The sequence below is a fragment of the Adiantum capillus-veneris genome, chromosome 3 (assembly GCF_014529385.1).
Source record: "Adiantum capillus-veneris isolate H3 chromosome 3, ASM1452938v2, whole genome shotgun sequence".
NCBI lineage: Eukaryota > Viridiplantae > Streptophyta > Polypodiopsida > Polypodiales > Pteridaceae > Adiantum > Adiantum capillus-veneris.
In genome coordinates this window covers 139,929,549-139,941,739 of record NC_140933.1, presented here as the reverse complement: position 1 = coordinate 139,941,739, position 12,191 = coordinate 139,929,549, and positions in this window count along the sequence as shown.

Genomic DNA, 12,191 nt, shown 5'->3' with positions numbered 1-12,191 from the left:
ATGAGTTCTGCTTCTGTGTAGTCTCTCTCCAAAGCATTCATGACCCTACTAGCAAAGTAGATGGGTTGCATCCTTGTACTGTGGGGATCTTGTTGTAGCAACACAGCACCAATTGTTTCCCTTCCAACACTAGAGCTAACAAAGAAGGTGTACTCCCAACAAGGAGGCATGAGTGTTGGTAGCTCTGACAAAATGACTTTAATGTTACAAAAATACTCTTCAAGCTCATCAGACCATGCAAATTCTACTTGTTGTGACAACTTTTGCAAAGGATGAAGCAACTCCGAGGCTAAGTGAATGAAGCGTGACATATACTTCACCTTCTGAATGAAAGAGATGACCTCCTTAAGACTCTTCGGTGATGGGAGCTCAATAAGAGCCTTTGCCTTTGAAGGATCCACCTCAATGCCTTTATAGGAAACCTTGTGACCGAGCAAGATCACTTCATCCTCACCTATGTGGCACTTGTCGGGGTTGAGTTGACCTCCCATGTCGTAGAGCTTCTTTAAACCTTCTTCTACCCTTTGTAGATGCAATGATTCTGAGCTATAAATGCAAAAATCATCAATGAACACCCTAATTGACTTTCCAAAGAATGCTTGAAACACCATGTTCATGAAACGTTGGAATGTTGCAGGAGCATTTGTCAGACCAAATGGCATGACTCTAAAAGCATAACAACCCCAAGGAGTGATAAAGGTTGTTTTCAATTGATCTTCCAATGCGATACCTATTTGAAAGTAGCATGAGTAGCCATCACACACAGTGTACTTCTCATGACCAGCTACCTCATTTAGTATCTCATCCTGAAATGGGAGGGGAAAGTGATCTCTTTTTGTTGCCTCATTGAGTGGACGGTAATCCACACACACCCTCCACTTTCCGTTTTTCTTAGGAGTGACAACAACAGGAGAGACCCACTCTGAATTCTCCACTGGATAAATGAAACCTGCTGCTAGAAGCTTTCTTACCTCCTTGAGTAGAGCCTGCTCCTTTATAACTCCTAGCCTTCGTAGCTTCTGAGCTTTAGGTGTGGCCTCAGGCTTTAACTCAATCTTGTGTTGAACAACATCTACCCCACGCACGTCGGTGTAGTCTTTAGCGAAAAGCCTAGGAAACTTCCTTAGCACAAATTTGAACTCCTCTCTTTCATCCTTTGTAAGTGTTGTTGATAGCATACCTTCCAGCATCCCTTCATCTTGAACACCTTCGTTCTCTTGAGGACCTACCTCCTCCAAGCCTTGACAAGAGGTCTCTTGGTTGCTTGGCTTAAACCTTACCCCCATGACTTCGATGGAAGACTCCTCTTCAGTAATGCTGCTGCTACTTTCTTCTTCTGAAGTGCTATCGGTCCAACCTTCTTCCATCTCACTTTGAGATGATTCTTCATGGAGCTCCTCTTGGCGTTGCTCCTTCATGTCAAAGACAACCTTCTTATGATTGTCATTCCTGCAAATTAATTTCCCACTCTCCCAATCCTGCAAAGCTCGCATTTTCATTAGCCATGGTCTTCCTAGGATAAATGGATAACCACTTCCCTTGGTCGACATAACATAAAAATCCACTGCCTTCTTAATGCCAAAGGCCTCCACAAAAACGTTTTTACAAATTCCTACGCACCTAGCCTTGCTATTGTTTGCCATTTTCACTTTGATTTTAGGTGTCTCATGGATGTGCATGCCTAGTCTTTGCATGAGTCCCTCTGTCATGATGCAAATTTGTGCACCCCCATCCACTAGACCTTTCCTAACCAATCTTCCTTTGATGTAACAGTCTAGCACTGGTGTAATGTCCTCATTCATTTCAGCTTGTGCAATTTTTACAACAGGCACACTCTCTTTTACCTTTCTCCTAGTGCTAACTGCCCTTGTTAAATCCCTCCTAACTTGTGGACATAATGCAAGAAATTGAGGCCATGAAATATCAGGACCCTTACCTCTCATGTCTTCCAACAAGTTGTACGGAGCCATACCATGTCCAAGAGGGAAGTCTTGGAGGTTGATACGACGTCGAGTCCTCTTGGTTTCCTTGGTTTCCTTTGCCTTCTTGCCTTGTCCATGGTCACTCTGTGATGTGACTCCTTCTTTCTCTTTACCTTTTCGTCGGCCACGCTTAATGCCATTGGCTTCCATGTCAACCTCATTTGAATTTGTCACCTCTACCACATGTACATTTGGATCTGGCAAAGGTGGAACTCCTTCTACCCCTTGTGGAGGTGGTCTTGGTCCATTTGGCCTTTGTAGAAGCCTTGGTTGTTGACCAGCTCCTTCTCCTGCATTCATCACTGGGTAATTCAAGTTAGGTCTCCCTGGCTCTCCACGGGGCCAAGGACAATTATACATCCCATGTCCAGACTCTCCGCAATTCCAGCATTGCAAGACTCTCCTAGGTCGTGGGTCTCGCTCTTCAGACTTCTTTGCTTCTCCCTTTGGACCTACGGCTTGTGCAAGGTGAATTGACAGGCTGCTTAAGGATTCATTTAACTTCTCAATCACTTCAACCGTTACCTCAGGAAGCTCCTTAGATGTTGATGCTTGTGACTTACCTTTGGGTCTAAGACCTTCTATTGGAACCTCCCCCCTTAAGCACTTGAGTTTCCTATATTTCTCAGCAGCCCTAGTTTCAGCTGCATCAAAGGTAGCAGGTGCACCCGCCTCAACTTTTACCTTAAGGTCAGGAAAGAGTCCGGCTATGAACCTCTCCTTCTTTAGAAATTCTGCACCATCACCAGGGTTAGCAACATTTCGTATCCATAGAGCCCAAAGACGTAGGAACTCTTGCTTGTACAAGCAGTAGTCATCTAAGTCTTTTTGCTTATGAGAAACAATGTCTTGCCATAATTTCTGAGTGTTTTGGGGATCAAAGAAGTATTTCTTGAAACGATTCAAAACTTCCGTGTAATTCTCTTTAAATTCCTCAGGCAAAGAGTCAAACCAAGTGCTAGCATCTTTCCTAAGGACCACCTCAAACATTTGTACACGTTCTTGATCAGTTACTATCCTCTTGATACGGCAAGACATCTTGAAATTCGCTAGAAATAATTCTGCATCCTCTCCAGGCTCTCCAAAGAAAAGAGGATATCGAGACATTTGGCGTTGGCTCTCCATTGAATTGATTTCAAAGTGACGCGTTTTTGTTTTTTCTTTCTTTAAAAGATTTACACAATAATATTTTCTAAATTGCAATCTATTCTACAACAAAATAAAAATATTCACATCAAGTGACCTATGATAATCAATAAGAGGTAGAATGACAGGGTTTGGTGATGCGAGAATTTCTCCTACTCTTTGGGCACCAAACATGAATACCATACGTTGTTGAAAATGGATTTTTCTACTAATTGCAATGTTTATTCTAATGTGTGGAGTGAAATGGAAGGGGAAAACCTCAATTCCTGGGCCATTATCCATGGTCTATGCATGACCTAATACTCAAAACAAAACAAAAATATAGACGTCCAAACTAAGGTCGTACCTAATCAGAGGCAAAATAAAAGGGTTTACTGAAGCGTTTATCTCGGCCAACCTAAGAGGACCTAAAATCCTACGAATTACTCGCTGAAATTGCAACTTAGTACTAACAATTATGTGTACCTTTTGCCTTGCAATGGGAATGAAAGGATCATACAAATTCTCGTGATTCATGCAACCTACTTGACTATGCTAAAGGTTGAACCTACACAAAAAGATACACAAGCCTTTCCTCAGTGGGGGCACCAAAATTGAGGCGGTCCGGGGCGGGCAACAAGAGAGGCGACCTCTAAACACCCCTCAAGGCTCCCGTGCTGCTCAATTGGGGCTGGGGCAACCACAAGCACAACACAACAACAAACCCACAACCAAACCCAAACAAGATAGGGGCACCACCTAGTTATGGTATGCGAACTAGGACGCAAGAGAAATTTTGGCACAACCAAGAAGATGCACCACACAACACACACAAGCAACCTCACACCAAGACACACATGAAATGGACCAGAGAGAGCTAGAGCAAAGGGAAGAGAGAGAGGAAAGGATCTTGCGTAATACCTTATTTGTGACTTGCAAATGGAGATGGTTCGTTATGATGCTATCGTAGAACTTGTACAAAACTCACTCAATGCTTAGTGATTGCTAATCATTGCCAAAACACACACACACTGTCTTAGGGTGTGGGAGACCTCTCACCACAATACCCTCTTACAATGGACACAAAACTGGCAATGAAAAACACACTAAAACACTTTCTAAAATCAAGATCAACCGATAAAAACTCAAAATACACAAGTCACCTTGAATTCACCAAACCGTATTACACAAATGGAAGGACGAAGATTTGAACGTCGAATCACGCCTTTGATGCACCAAACCTCGATTTATTGATGATGAAGGAGCATGTACAATAGTGGTTTTGAGATTTGTGGAACTCATGCTCTCTCACTTGCAATGTGTAGCTTGAAGGCTTCTCTCACACCAAGAGTGAAGCTCACAAGTGGTTGCTACACCTAAGTCTCTCCTCACGCATAGAGTGTTGGGGTGCTATGTGAGATGTTGGAGGTTGTTTTACAAGAAGGAGTGGGGTCTATTTATAGGTTGGAGACCCCTCATAAATATTATTGGAAATCCTAATTTACAAGCTAACAAATCAGGATTATGATTTTTTTGAATATCAAAACATTGCGGGCCTTCTTTGTCTGCTTGAGTCATGGGTGTGGGCTCAAAAGAGAGCATTATTGATGGTAGATAAGGTGAAAGTAAGTAAGGAGAGAGAGAGAGAGTTACTTTGTACATGTCTTGAGGTGAGGTGTCTTTTATGGTTAGGTCAATGCTATTTTGTGTTAGTATGTTAGTCGTTAGTAATCACTAGAAAGTTAATGTTACATTTACAATGGGTAGAGTGAGTTGATTTGATGAAGGAAGAGGGGTGAATTAAAAGAGAATCATTGAGATGGTGAAGCTTTGAAGAAGCTTGAACTCACCCTTGTGTAGATTGTGGAAAAAATGACCGTTGGTCTTCTTCTTCTTCTTCGCTTCTTTACGCCGCCGCCACGGTTGATCACCACGATGAAAAGAGGATTTGTTGATGAAAAATCCTCAATTTGCAGAAGTTATCATGGTTAAGATGCTGAATTTTAGATATTTTAGGAGAGGTAAATGAAATTGTAACATAGAAGCAATAGAGAGAGACATGGAGAGGGTGTATGTATGTATAGGTTCATAAAAGAACTATAGGGATGAGAGAGAAGGGTAATGGTGAAGAGGGTGGGAGAAGCTATGGAAATTGCAGGTTTGAGTGAGGGAAGGAGAGGGAGGGATATGTAAGAGTGAGTAGGTGTGTGGAAGGGTGAGAGAAGACTAAGGGCTACTTGTGAGAAAAGTGGGCAGACTGGGGTCCACTCAAAAAATCATAGCTCACCGCTGGTAGCTCCAAAAATCATGAAAAACTTTGAGGTGATTATTCAGAGCGTGGGCTACATTTTCTCTTTTGACCACCGCTCCAAATTCGGAGTGGAGATAGGTGCCAAAATTTTCACCAAAAAGCCTGTTTTTTATGCCTGCAAAAGTCTTTTAGTGGCCCCCTCCTTTGTTGAATTTGTACAATGCATCCAAGAGTGAGCCCCTCCTTTGTCATATTATAATACAAAGCATTCAAGTTGCCCTTGACCCATGCATGGAGGAGGATTATTGGTGAAATAAGAAATATATACATGGTGGGACTAGTGTATGGACTATTCATGGACTTTAGCTCAATGAGCACATGGTGTTAGAATAATGAGTAAAAATAATAATAAAAATATGGAGGAGTTATGGATATGGAAAGATATTGGAATCATATGATATGGTCCCTCCTTGAATTATTTTGGGTGAAAGAGGAAAAGGTATGCAAGTAAATAATATAATAAAAGTAACCAATGAGTAGAAATCAATTTTTTGTTTTCACGAGGGTGAGGGTGAAAATGTGGGAGTGATTTGTATAAAGGAAAAATATGAGGTTAGAGTATGTACATATTGGCAAAAAATATAATTATGGTGTAAGAGGATGAAAGAAGGTGTACATAGGTTTAATAAAACACACACCTAAGTAGAAATATAAAATACCAAAATAATTATAAAAAATCCCTATATTTATGCCATATATACAATGAAATATTTACACACAAAGAGGCCATAATATACTTTTATTTTTTTTGGCTCACCTAGCCCAGTGACTAGCTAGCTGAGGGTTTTTAAGAAGATATGGGAAAAGCCCCCTAACTCACACACGCCTATGTACAGTGAAATGTTAGGGATAGCCATAGCGTTTGGGTGAATTTGGTAGGGTGGAGTAACTTAGTATGGCAATTATGGAGAGCCGAAAAATGGCTATCACTGGCTTAAGTCTCACTTTTGTGAACCAAATTTCACCAAATTTTTTATGTGGAGTCTACTTGATATGCTTGACCTTGTGGTATACTCAATTGCGCAAAAATGTTCAATTCTAGAGTAGGTGTAAATAATTGTGATTATTTACTACTGGGAAATTTTTTGTATCTTTTTGCCAAAATGTTGATACAACCAAGTAAATCAACTAACCTTAAGCTTCCTAGCCAAGTTTCACCAAGTTTGGATAAACACTACTCAATTGGTCAGTAGTTTTTTGTGTCTGCATATTTACTATAGAAGTCTGGCCACAATTTCCACTTTATAGATCCAAATCTTACCAAATTTGATGTGAGTGCTCAATACAACATGATAGAACTTGTGGTATGCTTAGTTGCACAAAAAAGTTTGAAAATTAAACAAAAAATTAAGTAATCGTGATTATTTACTTCTAGCAAGTTTTAGCATGATTTTAATCATCTGAGCATGCACCCATGTTAAACACTTCAACATAATCCTCTGAGTCAAGTTTCACCAAGTTTCAACAAGATTTAGCAAGTTAGACTCAATTTCTCAACAATCAATACAGATTTGTGTTTTTTTCAAGTTTTTGGTCTATTTTGTGATCCATATTCCATGAGGCTTCACAAAAGATGTTTGTAATCATGCATAGAGTCTCTAGTATCGACTTTGATCAACCTTGGGCTAAAAGTAAATAATCACAATTATTTACTTTTGGCCTAAAACAAACATTTTTTGCAAAGAAAATGTAAATAATCTGAGTTTCTACAGATTCTTGAAAATTTACCTCAAATGCTTCTTTAAGGTTTATAGAACTTTATTGAGCATAATCTCTAGCCAGTTTTGTTGGAATTGGGGTTGCAGAGAAATGCACACAACTTGGAGAAGATGAAGGAATCTCAAGGCACACAATAGAGAGTGTGTTACTTAGTGTGCAATGGAAAGATAGATAGCCCTAGAGTGATGGGTGTATATACAATGCACGTGGGAAAAAACCACCTAAAGAGGAGAAAAAATGCCCCAGCGATCGTACTGTGTTCACACACATCACTACCACATGTATATGGTAACATACCCTCCCTGGAGTGATGCGGTGAACGATAGCTGGCACATGAGTAAAGGAAAGTGGCATCCCCTGAGGACATGAAATAAAGGGAGTAAGCCCAAAGCTTTCTGGAAATCTTCGAGCTTCTCACGAGAAAATGCATTTGTGAAAAGATTTGCAAGGTTGTCCTATGCTAACACATAGGCCAAGCTGACCTCTCCTTGACATAGTGGTAATGCACCTCAATGTGCTTTGTGCAACCATGAAAATGTGGGTTCCTCACAACTTCCAATGCACTCTGATTGTTAGTGTAGATAGTGTTGGTAGTGTCCTGTCCAACACCCAAATCAGCCATAAGGCATTGGAGCCATACACACTCAACTATAGCTGTGAAGACTACCCTATACCCAGCCTCACAACTAGAAGTGGCCACAGTAGGTTTCTTCTTGCTCAACCATGATATACATGAACTGCCAAGCATGAAACAAAAACCACTTGTGGACACTCGCGTGTCAAAACAACTAGCGCAATCTAAGTCCTAAAAAGCATGTAAGTCTGGCGGCAATGATCCTTTCTTGGGATAAAAAAAGCCAATCTGTAAAGTGCCACTAAGGTAGCAAAAAATCCTCTAGACAGCCTGCCAATGCTTAGACCCTAGGCTATGCATAAATCTGTTGAGCTGTGAGACTGTAAACTCAATATCCGGCCTCGTGTTGCATACATAAATGAGGCATCCAACAACAATTTGGTAAATAGTGAAATCAACAAGATTACCAGCATCATGTAGACTCAACTTCAAACCTATTTCCATGGGAGTGGCAATAGGTTTGCAATCCTCGAGTCCAAACTTACATAACAATGTCTCTATGTAACTTTTCTGCCACCAGGCAATACCACCATGACACTACTTAAAATGTATACCCAAGTAACGATGCAACAGCAACAAATCTTTCATCTTGAAAGTAGCATTCAAATCACCCTTAAATTCAGTAATATGTCTCTCATTTGGTCCAGCAATCGGCAAATCATTGACATAAACAACCACAATGAGAAGTACATCACCCACACGCTTTACATACAATGTGCTTTATGTTGGACTATTACGAAAGCCTTGTTTGACCAAATGGTTGTCAGCTTTCTCATACCAAGCACGAGGAGATTGCTTCAACTCATACAAATCCTTCTTACATCTTCACACTTTGTCCTCTTGTCCTTTCTTGACAAAACCGCGAGGCTTTGTTACATAAACTTCCTCAAATATGTCACCATTCAAGAGAGCAGTAACAATGTCTGATTGATGTACATCCCAACCAAAATGAGCTGCCAATGCACATAGAAAATGCAGAGTAGTCATACAAAAAGTGGCAACAAAAGTCTCTTCAAAATATATGTATTTTTGTTGTGCATAACCCTTTGCAACAAGTCATGGCTTATGGCGATCGATCTCACCATCTGGCTTGCGTTTCAACTTGTAAACCCACTTCATACGAGTGGCCCTTTTGCAAGGAGGCAAATCACATAAAGTCCATGTGTCATTTTCTATAAGTGCATCATATTATGATTGCATGGCAACCATCCATTTTTTTGAATTATGTGCTTCATCGAAAGACAAAGGTTCCTCAACATCATGTAAGCTAGACACAGTCAAAGCATAACAATCTGATGCATAAGATGCATGACTAGAGCGTGAACAAGTATGACTAGACAAAGGTGCATCCAATTTAATGTCATGAAATGTATGCACCAGCCATTTTGTCATACCTCTAGCCTGCTCATTTCTAGCCCTCTCCTCATCAAGTTCCTCATCAAGTACATCATGTACATCTGCATCAGTAATAGGTTGATCTGTAACATTTTTGGAAACCCCCATAGGCTGAACATTTGCCTCATTGGAATTTACATTCAAACTTTCACCACTGAAAAGAGTCCACAAAGTGTCATAAATGTTCTGTGAGCTTAATTTACTATCTCTAGTACATGACAAGAAGGGCAGAACAAAATCTTCCACAAATACTACATCCCGTGAAACCAGAATATGCATTGTTTGGGATGATACAACCTATAGCCTTTTCTTTCAGCATTATAACCAACAAAAATACATTGAACAACCTTATCATCCAATATTCTTCACTGTGTTTGTGGCACCAAAGCATATGCCAAACAACCAAAAACACGCATGTGCTCAATAGAAGGCTTTTTATCATACCATGCTTCATATGGAGTAATAGACTGCAAACATTTTCAGCCATAGCCAAAAATTATTTGAAGCACATAAAAACTTTCTACTTTGCTTTAAGCGGAAATACCCATGCGTGCCTGGAGTACTCATCAAAGAAAGTCATGAATTAAAGGTAGTTGTCCAAGGACGCAATTTGCATGGGCCCACAAACATCAGTATGCACAAGCTGCAACCTGCATGTGGCCCTAACTGAACCATCGTTTGGAAACTTAGAACACTCCATTTTACCCAAAATAACAACCTTCACAAACATGTTTGACAGGTGCTTCAAGAGGTTGCAACGAAGCAACCATATCAGATTTTTGCAAACGCAGCAAACTGGAAAAATTCAAATGACCAAAATGTGCATGCCAAAGTTTTACATCTGAAATAGCCCTTGAATCTGCAACCGCATTTGCAAAAATTTTTCCACACTTGTCATACAAAGTGAGCTTATATAGCCCATGGCATAAAAGGCCAGATGAAACAATTTCATCACCAAAGATGAGACCATGAGTTGTACATTTTTCATCCACAAATTTGACTACAAGTCCATGTCTAGCAAGTGCAGATATAGATTAAAAATTCTTCTTGATCCCAGGTACATAAAGTGCATCAACAAGTGTGAAAGAACTGCCATTTGCAGCAGTAAGCACAATCTTTCCAACTCCCTGAACCGGATAAGAGGCATTGTTGGCACAAGTGACTAAATTCCCATGAGAGACAGACTCAAGAGAGGTGAACAATTCACGATGTGAGGTAATGTGATTTGTAGCACCACAGTCAAAATACCACACATGTGAATCTGCAACAACTTACATGCATGCATCATGGATAACTAGACTGTAAGTACACTCTGCACTAAAAGCCCATTCTGCATCAACATTAGCATCACGGTCTCCTTTCACAGAAGACTCAACAATGGCTGCATTCATATTGGAACCAGCATTTGCAGTGGAACCACCCTCTTTCTTCTTAGCCTCTTTGGCCTTCAAATTGGGACATTGCTTGATCAAGTGATCATTAGCTTTATGATAATGGAAAGACATCTTCTTTTTGCCCTTATAACCAGAATTTCCCGATAAAGTGTTGCCAGTAGAAGCATTGGGAACAGAAGTTTTGCCACTCGTAGAAGAACCATAAGAAATGGTTGCATTGTTACCACCCTTTCTTTGAGAAACAATAAAAGCCTATTCAATTGCACGCTGTCTAGTCCTATTTTTACTAGAAAGTGACTCTTGCAATGTATCAAACTTGACAACTTTAGGATTTCCTTGGGTCATAAGTCTCCAGGTACTAGCAAAAGTCTGGTAAGAATCTGGTAAGGCATCAAGAACAATCTGCACAAGGGAACTATTTGAAATGACCACCTTCAAAAACAAGCTGCTCATTGATATCCTTGACACCAGGAAAGGAAAGTATCCATGTCATCTTCCTCATGCATAATCTTCAACTCCAGCTATTTATGCAACAAAGCAATTTTCGCCTCATTGCAACTTGCATAAAGACCAGCCAAAATATCCCAACCCTGTTTTGCAGATTTTGCTGAATGAATGTGAGAAATGGTGCGCTTCACAGACAACACAATCAATGCATGAGCCTACGCATCCTTTACATCCCAACGAGATTGTTCTAATGTAGGCAAAACGACTCTAATAGCAACAATCCTTGCAGCAAGACCTACCACATCATCAACATCACCTGCATCCTTAGAACTAGGACGTACATCAATGCCCTGCACAATATTCTAGATTCCCTTTGACAAAAGAACATGTTGCATCATGTAGGCCCACATAGGATAATTCTCCCCATCCAATCTGTCCTCAGCAGCAAACATCTTGAACACATCTATGTTGTTGTCAGCCATGGTAAAGGTTGCACTTGATGTGAAAACTGCCCAAAAAGAGGAAAAACAAAGAAGAAACAACACGTGCTATATAGCACAAACCATAGAAGACTGTAAGGCACCTGTTATGCAAAAAACAGCAATGATAGAAATTGTGCATAAAATGACAAATAGCATGTGCAGTACTTGCCTGTAGCGCAAACGAAGGCCAAAATGAACCCGAATCAGAAATCTAAGCAAAGTAAGCTGTTCAAGTTTTCTAGAAATTTTTCTTGACCTGCAAAAGCTTGCCAAAGCTCACCCAATCAGAGAAAATGAGCAGGCATGTACTGGAGCTGCTAGCGACTAAGCCCGGGAGGATGCAACTTACGCTGATACCAATTGTTGGAATTAGGATTGCAGAGAAACACACACATCTTGGAGAAGACATAGTCTCTTGAAAACCCTCCTTTTTCATCACTACTATCATGGCATCTAATGTACTCAAAATGCTTGGACTAATTTCAATTGGGTGGTTGCAAATATTGATTGTCTTGTTCCATGGTTCAATATGGCTTTCAAAAGATAAATTTGTCTAAATACCTTCTCTCTCTCTCTCTCTATCTCTCTCTCTCTCTCTCTCTCTCTCTCTCTCTCTATTCATGTTCAATTATTTGTAGTTTTTGCTCATATCTTGCTATTGACCTTCCTTCTTTGAGTGTACAAGCCTTTAAAACCTAGCTT